Source organism: Carlito syrichta, unplaced genomic scaffold, assembly GCF_000164805.1.
Source record: "Carlito syrichta isolate Samal-C Ts95f unplaced genomic scaffold, Tarsius_syrichta-2.0.1 Scaffold288963, whole genome shotgun sequence".
Classification (NCBI taxonomy): domain Eukaryota; kingdom Metazoa; phylum Chordata; class Mammalia; order Primates; family Tarsiidae; genus Carlito; species Carlito syrichta.
Genome location: NW_007233059.1, coordinates 394,700 through 413,640, shown reverse-complemented (window position 1 = coordinate 413,640; position 18,941 = coordinate 394,700). Strand labels below are relative to the sequence as shown.

General features: G+C 40.6%; 1 protein-coding gene across 1 annotated transcript in view; it reads left to right on the top strand.

Moving 5' to 3' along the window:
• Nucleotides 1-16,909: 16,909 nt before the first annotated feature.
• Nucleotides 16,910-18,941, top strand: part of CUNH11orf53 (chromosome unknown C11orf53 homolog) — a 28,424-nt gene continuing 26,392 nt past the window's right edge. Inside the window, exon 1 of the mRNA XM_008054032.2 lies at nucleotides 16,910-17,014. The gene's annotated coding sequence lies outside the window, so the exon portion shown is untranslated. The remainder of the gene's footprint in view (nucleotides 17,015-18,941) is intronic.

The window sequence follows — 18,941 nt, the reverse complement described above, 5'->3', positions numbered from 1 at the left end:
AGAATTATAACATTGTAAAAGCTGTCTTTAGCAAGCCATAACATTTGAATCTAACATCTGAGCCTTGGCACTATTTCATATTACACTGCCAATGCCATTGCCCACAGGTTACATAGCAATGACACTACAAACACAGTCATTTGGCAATTGTGCGGTGGTGACCAGTCTGTGGATACAAGCAGTCAGTTGTTTACAATATCAAAAATGCTGCAAAGTCAGTGAACACAAATTCCTGGCTGGGGCCTCCTACCCTATATCCAGCCTGTTGCCTTGCACCTAATAAATGTGAAATATAATCCCCATTTAAATAAAATTATTTGAATCTACTTCTTGAGTTACGTAGTCAAAATCTCCACTTTAGCTGTCATAGTCAAGGTACCTATAAATACGGAAATCTTATGATTCTAAAACTCTGGCATTTTTGGTAATCTAAGATTATTTCCTAGTTGGGCAGAGGGTTTATTTTCATCCTTGTCATCTCTGCCTCTTTCTATCACTACAGTATAATCAGAGGACCCAGAGGCAGGCTCTCCACCAAAGGAAACAGGACTCAAGTCAGGGGTGGGAATGGGCAGGTAGGTATATACCTTCAGCTCTCAGCTTTATCAACAGCCTCTAAAGCCCCTTCTATCCCGGATTCTGGGGATGGGTGCAGGGAATAGACTGATTTCTCTAAATGTGAGACTCAAGGTCCAAGATTCTCTTCTGCTCAGCAAATAAGCCCATCCATGTCCCCTGACCCAAGGGCTTACTTTCAGTTCTCTCATTGCTCCCTGGAGGGGACATTGTGTCACACGATGGTGTAGCCTGAGAAATAAAATAACCACATCCTCAAAGGCTTCCCCAGTTCATGTTATCCATCCTCTCCCGTGGCTACAGGTCAGCATCACCTCCAGAGCAAGTCCCACTACCAAGGTCAAACCCCTCAAGTGGGGCCTCCAGACCCCTCATGTCTGTAGCTCCAATGTTACCAAACAAGATGCCAGGATCAATTTAATCATTTTCTACTGTTGTTAATTTATTCTGATCCAGCAGATCTAGGATTGAGTTTTCTCCCATGCAAACTGAGGAATACAGGCTGCGTGACCTCCAAAGCCCCTTCCAGTGAAAACAGTCTTTCACTCACATTCTATTCTCCAGTTGAGCTTCCATATGCCCAAGTGACATGGAATTTGCAAGGCAACAGTTTTCACATCCAAGGGAAAGCTTGTGGCCACAAAACTGGCCACAGGTAGAAAGATCGGGATGCTAAGTGCCCAGGTCTCCTCATTACAAATCTCCAGCCAGGTTCCTCTAAGTGACAATTTAGCTGGCTTGGAGTAGCCACTCGGGTACCTTACCGCCCTTTGCCATATGCCAGGTCAGCCACTGGCTCTGTCCTCAAGCCGTCTTCACCCTTATGTGCACAGCATGGTGACTGAGCCCCTTCTGTCTGCTCATGCTTTGTCTAGTCACTGTGCACCTCCGAAGAAGCGTGAAGTCAATAGAGCAAATCTAGAAACTTGAGTTTTTTCCACAGGTGCAGGTACAGCCAGCCCTCAGGGGTGCCTGAGTGGAATAGCTCTTAATGCCCACCCAAGCATAGGAAGAAGAGAAATATGTGTCTGCAAGAGAGAATCCCACTGGGCCCGCTGGGCATGTGCTTGTTTGTGATTATTCTTTTCTCCATTTGGGGACACCTCCACCTTCTCCCCCACCTCCCTATGGATCCTGTTCCTTTCTGCTCCTGAACCCTGTGGGAAATGTTTCCTGGGCTCCTAGACACTATGCGAATGGAGCCCACACCACTGAGTAGCCCTACCTGCTCCCTTCCACTGCTCTCACAGACAGGCCTGGGAAATGGAAAGCCTTAGAACAAAGACAGGATGAGGGAACCGAAGGTCCCTTGGTTCCCACCCTGGTGTCTCTGTTCCAGGGTCCCTCACACCTGCCCTCCACACCTTTACCTCAACCGTGTCAACCTCTTAGCAAACTTGTCAACAAAGCCCCTGCCAAGTTGTCCGTAGCTGCCTAACCCACAGAGCAGGTGCCCAATCCTGGAATGAATAAGGAGACTGATACAGAAGCACTGTGCTTAATTGTGTTTAATTCCCAATGTGTGATAAGGGAGACATGCTCATTGTGCTTGTGTCTGTGGATTTGGGTTTATTCTACCCAAACTTCCCCTTGTTTTCCTTCATTCCCTCTTTTTTTTTAAGTTGGAGTCTCATTCTGTTGTCCAGGCTGGAGTGCAGTGGCAGTAAGCGTGCCACTGCTGGGCTCAGGCGATCCTTCCACCTCAGCCTTTCAAGTAGCTGGAACTACATCCTTCCCTCTTAACAGGGTGCCCCCGACCATCATCAGACCTTACTGTGACCCAGCAACCTGCCTGATAGCAAACGTGCCAGGTTTCTGAATCCCCCAGCAACTGAAGCAAATATCACCAGGAATCACATCCGTCCAGGAATCACCATCCCCCCAATTCTGCACAGACTTGTTTTCTTGGTATGAGAAAACAATCTTTTCTGGGATTTTTGGAAACGTGTTTAATTCTATGTAAGCAATTCTGGAGTTCTAAGCAAATGTGGTGCATGTACTAGAGGCTATTTTAAAGAACAAGTACATATTTATTACCAATCGATTTCTCAATTCCAAAGCCTTTTAGCTCTCCCAATGACATCTAATATCTGAAATACTCCTGCAGGGTACTGGACATTTCTACATTCAGCCTCTGCTAGAAAATCATTATGTCTTTGAGTTTTAGACACAAGACCACTACTAGGAGATGGGTACAAACTCCTCAGTGCCCTGCTTGACTTGTAAAACGGGAAAGGTTACAGAGAGTCCCCCTTATCCATGGTTTTGCTTTCTGAGGTTTCAGTTACCCCCTGTCAACCATGGTCTGAAAGTATTAAGATATTTTGAAAGAGAGAGAATGACCACATTTACATTGTTATTATAGTTTATTGATATAATTGTCCTATTTTATTATTTGTTACTATTGTTTATCTCTTACTTTCCTAATTTATCAATTAGACTTCATCCTGGGTATGTGGGTATAGGAAAAAGCATAGTGTACATACGGTTTGGTACTGTGTGTCCAAGATTCCCCTGGGAATCTTGGGACATATGCTCCATGGATGGGGGCCTAAGGTACTCATGGTAAGGTTTCTTTATCATGAATAGTAACAGACCTTCCTTTGCTATTCATTTATCTTTTATACATTGCTTCTTTTGCTCAGAAACCATCATCTCTGATACATTCTATGGAGAGTTCAGCATGGCTGGCATTCACTGGGGACCTATTATGTACACAGCACTATAAACACAGTGAAGTGGTGCAGGGAAGAAAAGAGAGAAACAATCCTGTTGAAATTGGGGGGGGTGGATATGCAAACCACTGACAAGAATGGAAAGCAGCATGAAATTAGCACCATTACAGAGATTCAAGCAAGAAGCACTGTGAAATGGACCATTAAACCAGTCTTGGTGACTATACAAGCAAACTGCAATCGACATGGAGAAGGTAGCATCTGTGCTGAATTTTGAAAGATTTGTAGAACTTTAATCTGTAGAAAGCAAAGCAAGGGTGCCTCAGTTTGGGAGAATACTGTAAATCAAGACAGAGAGAGGTGAAAACCCATAACTTTTATTTATAAAGCACTGAGAAATTAGTTGTAACTATAGTTAGAGCCTTCAACCTTTAGTATTTATTAAGAATCACTTGGTGGTGGCAGGGGAATTGGCAAGCTTAAAACACAGATGATCTGGCAGTCAGTCTGGGATAGATACAATTTTATACACCACAGGCGTCTCTGAGACAAGTGGTCCAAGACCACACTATGAGAAGCCCTGCACTGGGGCATAGGCTGCCTGGAAGGAAGCTATGACAGACAAAGTAAAAAGGTCAGGTGGAACCAGATCATGAAGCACCTTGGATTTCATGCTAAGGGTGTTTGTCTTTATTCTCTCAGCAATAGTGAGCCATATCTGTGTGCTTGTTTGTTTTTTGTTTTTGTTTTTGAGGTAGGGTCTCTCTCTGTCACCCAGGTTGGAGTACAGTGGCACAATCCTGGCTCACTACAGCCTCAACCTCCTGGGCTCAAGTGATCTCCCACCTCAGCCTCCTGACATGCTGCACACCACTACATCCAGCTAATTTCTATATTTTTTGGAGAGACGAGGTCTCACTATGTTGACCAGGCTGACCTTGAATTCCTAGGCTCAAGTGATTCTCCTGATTCGGCCTCCCAAAGTGCTAGGATTGCAGACATGAGCCACCATGTCTGGGTTGTGTTTTTTAATGGTTCCATTCTGCTTAACAGCTTTAAAATGTTCCAGCTTCTTTTAGAAGTACAGAGTTTAGAAGAATCCACATGTTTGGAGATTTACTATAGATACAGTAACTACTTCACTTTATAATTTTATGTTTTATTTGAAAATAGAGCTATTGGTTGACAGAGTAAGAATGAATTGGAGGATCCCCGGGGCTCCTCTCCTTGGAAAAGGACACCTGTCACTGTGTCTATTGGGTCAATGGGCCATGTTCTTTCTTTTCTTCCATTTGCTTAAAAGAGTAAAGGAAATGGGTACAGGAAACCGGGAAATTGAGACAAATGCTGTGTTTGGGGTTTCTTTTATAAATGTAGAAACCACAAGAGGTATATTCTATTAATAAGAGAAGCACAGACACAAAGTCCTCAAATATGTGCATTAGGATCCCATAGAATCTCATCTAAACTTCAACTGTCTTTCCTGAACCTGTTCTCAAACTTTCTGGTTTCAGGACTACTTTACTCTCCTACAAACTATTGAGGACCCCCAAGGGCTTTTTAAAAATGAGTTATAAGCCGGGCTCGGTGGCTCAGCTTGTAATCCCGCGCCTTTGGGAGGCTGAGGTGAGTGGATTGCCTGAGCCCACAGGTGCGAGACCCACCTGGGCAGCGAGACCTCATCTCTACAATAAATCAAAAACTCAGCCGGGCATGGTAGCGCATGCCTGTAATTCCGGCTACTCGGAAGGCTGAGGCGGAAAGATCGCCGGAGCCCAGCAGGTCGAGGCTGCGGTGGCCGGGAGTAGCCACTGTACTGCACTCCAGTCTGGGCGACCGAGTGAGACTCCAACTAAAAAAAAAAAAAAAAAAAAAAAAAGTGAGTTCTAGCCATATTATTTATTGTATTAAAAATTAATACTAAGAATTTTCCAACTATTTATTCATTGAAAAATAATAATAAACAACTACATGTTAACATAAGTAAACTCTTATTTTAAAAACTTCATTTTCCAAACCAAAAAAAATTAATGAGATGAGCTCTTGATTTTGCATTGATGTAAATTTTCTTAATGTCTAGCTTCACAGAAAACATATCTGCTTCTCTCTTCAATCTGTTGTGATAGTACTTGTCAAGTAGCCTGTAGAAAACTCCTCTGTACATTCATGAGAGAAGAAGAGAATAAAATCATAAGTAAGCAAGCAAATAACTTGCTAGTTTTATTGTGAAAAAAGCACTTTGCAGAACCTCGACCCCATCTCCAGGACCCCGAGGTCTCTGAAACAGACTTTGACTCTAAGATTCCATTGGTCTGATATGGGGTGAGGGCACTGGAGGCACAGCCAGGCTTAAGAACTGTTAGATGACACCCACTGAAAGACCTGCAATGCCAAGTGCTGTGCAAACCCAGAGGACTAGAAAGGTGTCCAGGAACTCTAGTTCTGTTTAGGATCAGGAGACAGAACCAAAATTAGGTTAATCAGCACTAGTGGTTAGTTAAAGATGAATGAGGGAAATGTCAGAAAGTACCTAAAATTTTTCTTTAAATTTCACTCTAGAGAAGTTCACAATACTGATTATGCATCTAAAAGGCCATGTGTGTGTGTGTGTGTGTGTGTGTGGGTGTGTGTGTCACTCTGTCACCCAGGCTGGAGGGTAGTGGCCTGATCACAACTAACCACAGCCTTGACCTCATGAGCTCAGACAAACCTTCCACCTCAGCCTCCCAAGTAGTTGGAACTACAAGTGAGCACACCTAACTAATTTTTTTTTTTTGTAGGGATGTTGCCTAGGCTGGTCTTGAACTCCTGGGTTCAAGCAGTCCTCCCACTTCAGCCTCCTAAAGTGCTGGGATTATAGGTGTGAGCTACCATGCCAAACCAAAAAAGACACCTGAGAGAGGGTGAGAGAAACAGAGAGACGGGGGGGGGGGGGGGCTTGTTTTTTTAAATATAAATATTAAGGTCCTATTTCAAAAGATTCTGAATTCCCCTCCCCCTGGGGGGCTTTAACAAAGATATCTTTAAACAGCTTCACAAATGATTCTGATATGCTGCCATGATTAGGGACCTCTGCTGTATATCATATATTTATGCTTTATATATAATTTTTAAAAAAGAAAAAGCAAGCCGGGCACAGTGGTTCATGCCTATAATCCCACTCCTTTGGGAAGCTGATGTAGAAGGATTGCTTGAGCCCTGGAGTTCAAGACCAGACTAGGCAACATAGAGATCCTTTGTCTCCACAAAATCTTTTTTAAAAAATTAGCAGGGCATGGTGGTGCAAACCTGTAGTTCCAGCTACTCAAGAGGCTGAGGCAGAAGGATCACCTGAGCCGAGAAGGTCCAGGCTGCGGTGAGCTGTGATTGTTTCACTGCACTCCACCCTGGGCAACAGATTGAAACCCAACTCAAAAAAAAAAAAATCCAATTACATGAAAGTGGCATTAATTATTATTTCTAGTCCTAAATAAAGATATCTTCCTAGAATTTCATCTACATCTGAAAGGTGCCCAACTTTTAAAAATTAAATACCCATAATCTAAGTATTATAGGCATAATACTGACTGGAAAATAACTTTTTCATACATATGTACTATTTTTTAAATATCTAACTCTAAATTAAAGAGATGGAAAATACCACTGCTATTCATAAAGCAAATAATGGATTCGCTGTTTCCATAATAAACTTTTAAGAGTGTTTGTTCCTAGTGGAAACTCACTGTTGCTGAATAAAAATCTTCTTGGGGAGGTAAAAAGTACCTTCATATATAATCTACATTGAGGATGCAAATTGTAGAGAAACACACACCAAAGGATTTGCATTTAATCAAATCTAGAGCAAGACATTTCAGAAGCATCACTGCTGTGTGCAGAAGGCTTTCCCACGAGGAACAGGTTGAACTTTCTAGGGACCAGGATCCCTTACCAAGGAGTGAACGCCATTCACCAGGAGTCCTGCCCTGCTGTTAGGAAGGAAATTCACCAGTACCATTCAAAATGGAAAGTGGTAAGTCAATGCCAATGGCTACAATTAAAAAAAAAAACTTTAATAATCCTAATTTTTATCTTTGATATAACAAAGTCATAACATAAAGCAAAGCTAAAAAAGAAATATCATTAACTCTAGCTAGACGACATAAAAATATAAAAACCCAGAGCAGACACCGACTATTCAGGACTCTCAGTAACATTTTCATACTTCTAATTATGTTTGATTACTAACTGTTAGATTTAATTTTGTTTCCTAGAGTTTAGCTAGTTATTTCTTCTGAAAGATCCACTCAGTTGAACATTAATTTTATAGAATGAGGACTTGACCATCAAAGCATTCTTCTCCAATATAGTGAAATTAAAAGTTAACAACTTCTGGTAAACCCTTAATTATCAAGAAAATGTAGAAGAATTCATATTAACATAGAACTTGAAACACCTTTTATTCATGCACCTTGCTTTAGGCTCTTCAGGCTAAAGATGAAGGACATATGAGAAGGAAGAGCCTGGGCTGTTATTTCATGACTTCAAATCATGTATATATAGAACTTTCCCAGTTTGTTCATCCTGAGGATACAAATGTGTCAATATAGAGTAAAACCACCTGTTCAGGAAGAAATTGAAGATTCAGAAAGTTAGCATTTTAAATGTTAGTAAGTGATGACAGGAGGAATATTTCAAAATGCCTTGTAAGGTAACTCAGAAGAAAAATTAATATTTGTTTCAATGTCACAGTTCTTCAAAGTCTAATCACAAAGGTAAAAAGGTAGCAAGAGCCATGAGAGCATCTGTCTTCTGCAGCATGGAACTGGTTACTGAAAAGAGCGCTGTTTGTTTTTGTTAAAATAAATTTTATTATGTATATTTGAAGTTTACAACACGATGGTATGGGATACATGTAGATAGTAAAGGGGTCACTATAAGTGAAACAGATTATCTTATCTATAATCTCACATAGTTCTTTTTGTGTGTGATGAGAGCAGTTAAAATTTGCTTAGTTAACAATTTCTAATACAATACAATGTTGTTAACTATGGTCCTCATGTTTGTAGATTAGATCTCGAGACTTCCTTATCCCATATATCTGCTACTTTGTATCCTTTGACCTACATCTCCCCATCTCCTCTCCCACCTAGGGTAACCCCTGTTTTATTCTTTATCTCTATTTATCTGACTTTTTTTTTTTCAGATTCCACATATAAGTGAGATCTCGCAATATTTGTCTTTCTGTGTCTGGTTTATTTCACTTAGCATAAGGTCCTCCAGGTCCATCCAAATGGTAGCAAATGGCAGTGTCTCATTAATATAGGCTGAATTAATAGGCTGAATACCATTCCATTATATTATATATATATATATTTGAATAATATATATTATTATATATAGATGCCACATTTTTTTCTACCCATTCAACCACCAACATATTGTTGTTTAGGTTGTTCCACATCTTGGCTATTGGGAATATTGCTGCAATGAAATGGTAGTACAGATATATCTGTGAAATAATAAGTACATTGGATATTGGATCCAGCTATGAGGCTTAAAAGGTGGGAAGACAGAATACAATGGGAGGGGGATGTGGGTACCTACAGTGTGGGCAAACCAACAAAATTCTAATATGTTAACTGATTTGCTCTTGTATCTTTTAAAGTTTTCGTTTTATTCCAAGTTTAAGATTTCATAAATACTATATGTTATTTTCTGCTCAATAATTAATAGTTTGAGCATTTCAAGATCAGTTGATGAACTTGGAAACTGTACGTTCCCTTTCCTTGTATTCTCCTGGAGGTTTCCCACAATAAAACCAAGAAGCTATCATCTCCCCAGGTCAGGAGTGGAGCCTCTAATGCTGAGTTTCTTGGATGTCAAACTGGTGCTATTTGTTCCGGTGGGTTTGTGCCTTCCCATCTGTGAGGAAACTCTGATTCTCAGCAAGGCAAGCTGAGCTGGGATCATGGGGTGAGGAAAGGGCTACTCACATAGCACCAGGGCTGGCCCCTTAGCCAGACAGTGGCCCAATTCGCTGTACACCACAGGAATGTCTGGGACCTCACTCCAGGCACTTTCCTGACAGGCAGAGAATGGAACACCAATGACCCATCATTCAGAAGTTTTATTCTGCTCTGTCTTGAATGACAGTGTGCCTCTCTCCAGTGTCATGAGGGACAATAATTCAGAGAAACATCTTCTGCCATCTTACTTGTGCCATTGGCCAGTCACATGACTCAGAATGTAAATTCTTCTTTTCTAAAGTTTTGAGATGGTTTTGTTTGTTTTTTCTTTTTTGTTGTTGCCACTTTGTTTTGAACTATCTCTTTATTCCTTTATCTAAAACCAGAAGCACCTGCTTAGAAACTCTAAGAATCTAAAAGCAAGAATAAATATGTCAGAAAATGTCATCAAACATAGCGAAGTAAGAAAGTACTTCAAATACCATTGATGTATTTGATATTTAACAACTAAAAACAGTTTAGGAATCACCAACATTTTAAATATTAAACCAATTTCAGAACACATGTGTCTGATTTTATGGAGAAAATGTTTGCTTTCAAAAAACAAAATTAAAATAATAGCACCATTAAATCTATTATGGACCAAATTCTTCACCAAAGTAAACAGAAATAAGGAGACAATATGACAGAGGCAATCTGTTGCATCTATATAAACACAATCCTACAGTGCAAAAGAAAAAAGTTGTGGTTTTTTTGTTGTTGTTGTGCAAATTCTAAAGACTGAATTGATTCCTATTGATAAATCTGCTTGTGCTTTTTCTCCGGAAGCACATGTCTTTGTTTTCTCAACAACTGATCTGAATACAAGGTTGTATCTAGAGTATTTGAATAAAAACTCTTGAGCTCTCCTGGTTTATGCAGGTGTGGATTCTTTAAATAGACACAATACACAGAGAAAAAATGTTTTGGAGTAGGAATACAGGTAACATGTTTAACTCTATATCACTCCTCTCAAAAAAAAAAACAAGATGAGATGGATGGGGTGGGTTAAGAAACTTTCAGAATTCTCAAAACTGTGAGAATTTAAAGAAACTGTACCAGGTTCCACTGCTTCATTAAAATTCATTTTGATTCACCTTTTGTGATGCTGCAAAGTGTAAGCATTTGCTTGCCTGCAGCCCCGCTTCAGATGGTCAGCTATCCCACTACTCTTGGTTTCTTACCATCCAGATTCCCATGAAGTCTCACCACTTAGGAAACTATTTCCCACTTTCTAAAGATTTGCACCTTTCCAAACTCTGTGTCCTTTCTCACCTTCATTTTCCTCAGTTTCGCTAAGGCATTTTATTTACTCCATAAATATTGATTGAGCAACTAGTAGATGCCAGGTACTTGCCATTACTGATTATTCCTCTTTCTCTCCACTTCCTCTATCTTTCATTTCTCTGACACTACTACTCTGGTGTATTTCTATATTTCTGTCCTGTCCTCTTTCCACCCCACCCATCCAAGGTCCTTCCCTTATCCCTGCCTTTCCCTGGACATCAAAACTGTAGCATTTCCCAAGCTGGATGCTAGAATTTCTACTCTTCTCTTGCCACAAAATCTTCTTTGGGGATCTTTATGTTTATAGCTTTGATTACCAGAGGTTTAAAGATGGTTTGTAGATGTATACTTCCTACCCAGGTCCAAGTTCTCATCCTGTCTACACGATATTCGTACTTTTATTTTATTATGCCACCACAACCTCCAAGCCAACATATTCAAAACCAAATTCTTTTTTCCATCAAAACTGACCTTTGTCCCTTCCTTCTTGATTTTTCTTATTAATCATGGCATTTGTATGTGTGTGTGCATTTTCCTTTGAAACACCTCATCAATCTGCCCTTTCCTTGTCATTTCCACTCTTTCTGGCAGGCTCTGTTTTACCATTTCCCACCCTCTCTGCTTTCTTACCTCAACCCATTCTAAGATCTGCCCTCAGATTAATCTTCCAAAAAAGATAATAAAAGTCATAATACTATTCTGTGCAAAAACTTTAGTGATTTCCATCACCCACAACATAATGTACACATTTTTACAGCCAGATTCATAAGACCTTCAATCATTCTCAATCAGGAAAAAAAAGCTTTCAACATATATTTACTGAAAGCCTACTGTGTGCCAGGCACTGCCACTTGGGATGTGTCAGTGAATGAAAGCAGGCAAATCCCCCACCCGCGTGGAACTTACACCATAGCAAGGAGCAGATAGGCACCACATAATAAACCTTACCAATAGGAAAATTGTAGAGAACATTGTAAAGTGACAAGTGTTCCACAGATAGAAAAAGTAGAGCAGAGTACGGAGATTAGGAGTGTTTTTCAGAGAGGATGAAACTTCAAATATGTTCTCCTTGAGAAGATGACGTGTGAGCCAAGACTTGACCGAGACAAGGGCATTTAGCTGTGTGGCTAACTGAAGTGGGGGGAAGGGAATATTCCAGAGAGTAGAGACAGCCAGTGCTAAGATTCTAAGGCAGAAATGCATTTGGTGCACTTCAGAAACGGGCCTGACTACGTATGCAAGGGACTGAGTCTCAGGAGATGAGAACAGAGGTTTCAGGGAATAGTCATGTAGAGCCATTGCAAGGACTGTGGCTCTTACTCTGAGTGAAATGGAGAACGACTGTGGGGTTTAGAGCAGAGCCATGACACAATTGAACTTTCTTCTTCAAAGAAGGACTCTAGCTGTTGTGTTGAGACTAAACTGAGGCAGGAGTGATGAGAGCAAGAAGGGAGACCACCACAATAATCTACATGTGACAGAACAGGTGATTGAACCTGGATAGAAGCCGTGAAGGAGAAGAAATGTCAGCACAGTCTGGATATATTTTGTCAACAGTATAATCAGAAACTCCTCAAGGATGAGTTGTGGTGAGTGAGAGAGAGACGAGTCTAGGATGACCCCATAGCTTTGGGGCTGAGCAACAGTAAGGGCAGAGTTGCTATCCACTGAGACAGGGGAGTTTTCAGATGAAATAAATATGGAGAGGCAGAATGGGGTTCAGATGTGAACATGCAGAATCTGAGATGTCTACTAGACATCCCAGTGTAGATGGATATCCGAGTCTACTGTCCAGGTCTGAACTGGGGATATATCCATGGGAAATTTACCCACATATGGATGGCATTTAAATCGAGTATCTCCAATTATACCAGTTCCTTTCCCCTGGCACACACCTACCTTGCTGAGTTAAAACTGTCTCTTTGCTTTTGCTCACACATACCTGCTGTCTATAAGGCCTTCCTCCCTTCTCCTAACCTATCCACATGCTTCTAAGTCCATCTAAGTCCCATCCCTTCCCATGAAACATTCATCAATAATCCAAAGTATTGTCTTCCCCCTCTTGTACCCTTTCACAGGTGAATGTCTTATTTCTCTGGCTAAAATAGGACCTCTTTGAGGACATCTGTTATACATTCTAAACTGATTTTGCATCCCCTGTGGCATACAGCCCCATGCTTTACACTAAGTCGGTGCCAACTGGTACATAAAACTGATTGTTTTATGACAGAACTTCAGAAGTTTTGATCTGGTTATTTGCCATCTCATGAACTTTATTTCTCCATTAATCACCATGTGATTATTTGCTAAACTTATTTAGACTAGGTATATTTCCCTTGGGCTTTTTGGCATACGCATAAAGCGTGAATTGCTAATTCAGATTAAAAGCGTCTATTAAAGAGCCCTTCAAATAAATATAAAGCCAAGATTGTCTGCGAACACACAAAAGATCCACCCTAGACCCATTCAACTCCCACGCCCTCCTCCTTCTCGGAGCTAAGTCCACACTCACCATAAATCAGTCAGATAGTCCCCTTCTTATTGAGCCAGTATTGCCTAAGTTAAAGTCTCACCTCCCTCCCAACCCACACACACAGGAACCTTATAAAGGCCTTACTCGTATGTATATCCATGGTTCTCAAACCTCAGAGAGCATCCAAATCACCTGGAGGATGAGGCCTTACCCCGAGGGCTTCCAATTTAGTACAATTGGCCTAGGGCCTGGGAATTTGCATCTCTAACAAATTCCTAGCCAATGGCAAGGCTGCTAGTCCAGGGACCACACTTTGATATCACTGGAGTATATTCTCACTTGGACTTGTATGTCTGGCTTGACCTCTGCCTGGTTCTGACCTTTAGTAATTGAGTTACTCTTCTGCTCTAGCCTGCTTGATGTGTGCTAGGGCTGTCCTAGTCATTGGCCTACCCAGATTCTGCCCTTCTTTATTTCTGTCTCAGAGGTTGAGGACCAGTTTAAGCTCTTGACCCAAATTTCTTCCTTCCTCTTCAACACCTCCCTCCATTATTCTCTCCCTCTTTCCTAAATCTTTAGGCCTTCCCTCTGTCCTGTTTAAATGTCTCCATCTCTCTCCCACCCATAAATAGATATAAAAACATAAGCAAACCTCTTCTCAATACTGTAATCCTCTCCATTTATCATCCAGTTTCTTGTTTCCCTTTCTCATTTAAACTTCAAGAAGAAATAATTTCCCCTCCCTGTCCCTGTCTCCTCCTTTGACATATATGGCCACCCCACACTTCCAAATTGCTCTTGCTAAGGCCAAAACCAACCACTAACTTGAAAATAATAGATGTTTGCTGTCCTAACATTCATGGACTATTCTGCTGCATCTGATACTTTTTCTTTCTTTCTTGAAATCTCTTTCCCTGAATTCCATGATGCCTTACCCCTGGGTTTTCGCCAACCAGTCTTCCCATGTCTTCTTCATAGGGCTCTCCTCTCCTCCTCTGACAACTGTTTAAATGTTCCTCAGGCTTCCATCTTTAAACATTTAGTCCAGAACTTTCCAACCAGTGTGTTAGACATTGGAGTTATAAGCATTCCGAAGATACTGATCCTCTTAGCCCTAGAGGGTAGACTGGCCTATTTATCCCAGAGTTCCAGATATATATTATTGTGTTCTATGTGTGCCATCATGTGGTTCCATCTTTCAAACACTCTTTCAAGGAATTCCATTGTCTTTGCTGCTTTCATTACCATCAACATCGTGATGGCTCTGAAACATAGGCATGCAGAGTAATTCCATGGGGGAAACTTGAGAATAACCCTTGAGAAGCCTAACCCACTATAGAACACCAGTTTCAGAGAACCTTCCCTCTCCTTTGCCTCCCATCGTGAATAATTGTCAAATCTGTCTGATCCTTATCCTTCTACCTACCACGACTCAGATCCCATTACCCCTTGCCTGAATTATTCTAGAATTCTCCTGACTGACCTCCCTGTGGCTTTCTGATTCTCAAATCCACCTTCCACACAACTGCCAGAAAAGTCTACCTGAGATGCAAATCTAACCACACCACTCCCTTGCATAAGAGTCTCACATGGTTCATTGATGACGGGTTGAAGTCCAAGCTCTTTTCTAGAGCAGGAACATCATGATTGACCCCTGCTCATTTTTCCAGGTTCACTTCCTGCTACTCCTCCTTCTGTTTTTGTGTTTGGGTCTTTGCTTGTGCTGTCGTCTACACCTGGAACGTTCCTGCTCAGGTTGCCATAACCACACTCTCCACCTCTCCCTTTAAACCTCAGCTCAGACGTCACCGACCCTACCTTCCCTGACTCCCCTCACCTCACAAGGAGGCAGTACATTCTGGGTTTCTCTGACTACCCTGGGCATAGATCTGTTATTGCACTTAGCACATTTACATTATAATTATTTTAAAGTATTTCTCTCTCCATTAGCTATCATGTTCTTTTGCATCTAGACAATCTAGATGGCATGTTCTTTTGTATCCCCAGTTCTGACACAAAGAAAATAATAAATAATTGAAAAATAAATGTAGCCTTAGGCTTTTCCAAAAAATAATGTCACACACAATTCCAGAAGCAACACTTAGATTCCTTTGAAACAAACATAAAGTCAGTAAACTTTAAATTCGAGACTGATTTAATAGAAGGACCTCAAACCTCTTTAATTAAAAGATTTATAGACCAAAACCTGTCAAATTTAGGTCTAGAGGACCATTCGAATAAGTCTGTTTTGCTGAAATTAGGTTGCATGTGGCACAACTTGAATGAAATAATACATTGTCTTGGAACCTAGATTTTTTTTTCCTTCTTCATTGTATAGGTGTTTTGTATAAAAGTCAATAGTATTCAAAGCATTTTCACATGCATATCTTGGTTTTTTTCCCCCTTATAAATCTCTGAAGGCACCTAAGAAAAGATTATTATGCCCATTTTACACATGAAGAAAATGGAACTGAGAGATTGTGATTGTCCCAAATGCCTGACTAATGTGTGGCTGCGAACACACTGACCATCCAGCAACCTCTTATGCAATGCACTATCCTGCCTCTGGCTATACCTTTACTTTCCTCCTTCTGTCCTTTTATTCTTTTTGCAGCACAATTTGACTCATAAACCGAATGTATCCTAGACTATCTACAAACTCACCCAGATCAGAGAATATTTCTGGCTGTATGCCTCATACATAAATATGTTATTATATTCTGCCATGCACATTGATGCTGAATTCTGAACCAGCTGGATTTGCTAGTAAACCAGCAAAACCTCTATCAAAATGGATTTAAAATTAATTATATGGAAGACTTCTAACCTACTACTGAACAACAATTTCAGAGTTATGGAATATCTGTAAATTCTTCTCGTTAAACCACTAATTCTGTGTTTAAATGCTTAAATTAATGTTTAAACACTAATTCTGTGTTTAAGCACACTAATTCTGTGCTTAAACGCTTTCTAGAATAGTCTGAACAAAAGATCCTTCTATCATTGCTTTACCATCTTCAGTGACAAGGAGCTCACTATCCCTAGAAACAATGTTGCCAATTTTAGAACCCGGGTGAGATGTTTTTCTCTGTGGTCTGTTACATCCCTGCAATTTTCTCCTAGTGAAAACACCGCATTTTTCTGGTTGTTAGTGTTACAAACTGACATAAGTCTGGATTCCAGCGATATTGCTTATTAGCAGCTATGAGACCTTGGCAAATAACTTGGTCCCAATCTGTTTTCTCATCTGTAAAGTGGATCAAATGAAATCATGCATATAAATTGGCAAACACTACAATAACTTCAGTAAGTACAGATAGTATAAGTGTTCAGCAAACATTTGTTAAATGTATCAGTAACTCTTCCATTATCCTTGGCCTTGCTTCAAAGCAGCAACCCCTCATGTTGAATTACTGCATTTTCAAAAACAAAGCACACTTATTTAGTGCAGTCAACAAATAACAAATGACCTTCTTCTTAGAAACATGGTCTTCTTAAAATTGTACCATTGACCTGCTCCCTCCCATCAGGTACAAATATGATGGGGCAGAAGTACTGACCCTCTGTAACCCGAATCTTGCACATCTAACTTTGACCTCATGTAGTCAGAAGCATTATTTCAAGTTGCTTTCAATCCCTTATCTTGTGAACCTTGCTGGAGTAAATCTTGACAAGTCAGAGTACAAAATAGAGTTGTTGTTGAGAAGATGGAATAGCGTTTCTTTCACTGAAGCAGTGCTTGGGAGATAGAGCTGTATTGAAGCCCCTTTGTGAAAGCCACTTCAGTTCAAGAGTTCTATCATTCTAATGAGAAAATAGCATTACAATGACCAGCCTTTGAACACATCCCTTGGGAGGTTAACCTGGTGACTTCATTCACATCTGTTGTGACTATTCCATTTGCTTAAGTCCCAGGAGACTACAGCAAACGAGTGTATCAAGGCGTGAGAGTGAAGCACACAGTCAAAGATCTCCTGGCAGAAAAGCGATCCAGGCAGACAAGTAACTCAAGATTTAATGTAAGTCTCAATTTAAGACATTCTGAAGTCTTTGGGGGTTCAAGTCCTCTGTTAAGGTTAGTTATCCCTCCTCCCCGTTTATCCACACACCAATCTCCCACCTCCTGGGTCTGGTATCCACAGGAGCAAAATCTTCCTTTAATGGGCACATGCTATAGAATTACTTGGACTTTTCATTTTTCCCCATGATGGACAAGCATCCTCTCACTTAGTGCCAGCTTTAACTTACACTCCCCCTACTGTCCTCCTCACCCTAGTCTATTTTGCACTGGTTTTCATGTCCTTTTTGAACAAGTTTTTATGTCTTTATTCATCTTCTATTAATTATATGTTCTTGGAAGTACTTTGCAAACTCATTTTTTTTAATTGATTTTTTTTAAAAGATGTGGGGTACAATTCAGGATTAGGCATACAACTGGTTATCATACAGGTAAAGTCTGAGCCTTTCTTTGGTCCCCACTTTGCCTGGTTTGGGATCAGGTATCCTTACTGATGCTGTGCCCTCCCCTTCCCCCTGGCAGTATCCTGTTACTGCCAATCCCTTTCTTAAAACATTATGGTAAATGTTTAGAGTCTGTTTATGAGTGAGAACTTATGGTATTCAATTCTTTGTTTCTGTGATAGATCACTGAGTATAATAGACTCTCAATCCATCCAAATTGCTGCAAAGTCCATATGTTTGTCCTTCTTTATGACTGCATAATATCCCATCATATGTATGTACCACATTTTTAAAATCCAGTCCAGTTTTGATGGGCAACACAGTTGGTTCCATGTTTTTGTTAGCGTAAATAGTGTTTCAATAGACATACATGTACAGGTATTGTTTTTGTAGAATGACTAGAGTTCCTCCTTCGTAGATTCCTATAATTGGATGCCACATAAGTCACAGACAGTAAATGCTGACTCTCCTCCTGACTGGGGGAGGCTGGTGGACTGGTGTGACAAGAGCAAAGAGGGAGCCCTGGCCCTTCCAGGAACCAGCCAAGCGACCCTGGGAAAGTCACTTGACTTCTCTGGGCCCAACCTGAAATGAGTCCATCAAAATGAACCTTTCCAGCCATATAAATATCTGACTATTATGAACATTATGTGACATCTATTCCCTGCCAGCAAGGCTGGTAGGTCTGTGATCTTACTGGCTGACTATTGTAGTTCGTGGCAATGAAAAGATGATGTATCCTGACTTTTCCATATCCCCCAGCCATGAATTAACAAGGGTTTCATGGGTAGTAGTAATGCCAGCCTTCACTCACATGTTATTCTAAACCCAACAAAGATAACTCGGAAAAAAATCCTCTCTGTAGCATGCAAAATCAGATTTTAAAATCCTAGTAGGAGACATCTTGATTCTAAAACCTTTATTTGTCATTCGTGTCTTCATAAATAGCTCTACTCTGTGCCTAAAATGTTAAGGTAGTTGCACCCAGATTTCCAAAATGATTCCACAATGCCAGTAGCACTTGGCTATCAAAATCAGTATGTAACTACCTATTTTGCTAGGTAACACAAATGTCAGGCATCTGCTAGGTGCAGGGCATGAGAGCAGATGACCAGGAATAAATAAGGCAACCACATACAGTACCTAGGACAGGGACTGACACCCAGCAGGTGCTGGTTCTTCCAGTGTATCTGATGAGAATGTTGGTGCCATGTTCAAGATAGACCCAAAATCAGACTCCTGGGACATGTTTCAAGTGAACCAACTCCAGAGTCCATTTCCTGCCATCCAATAACACTTTTTATTGTATATTTTTGTGATCCTTTCTTTTAAATCACCTTCTCTTGGTTCAACAAGTAGAGCTTAGCTTATACAAAGAAAGCTGTATAATTGTTTCCTTATCTGACCCTAGTTCAGTGTTTCTCACATCGCCTGCTCAGAATCATCCTGGCAGTGTATTAAACGTATCAGTACAAACCTAGTCTT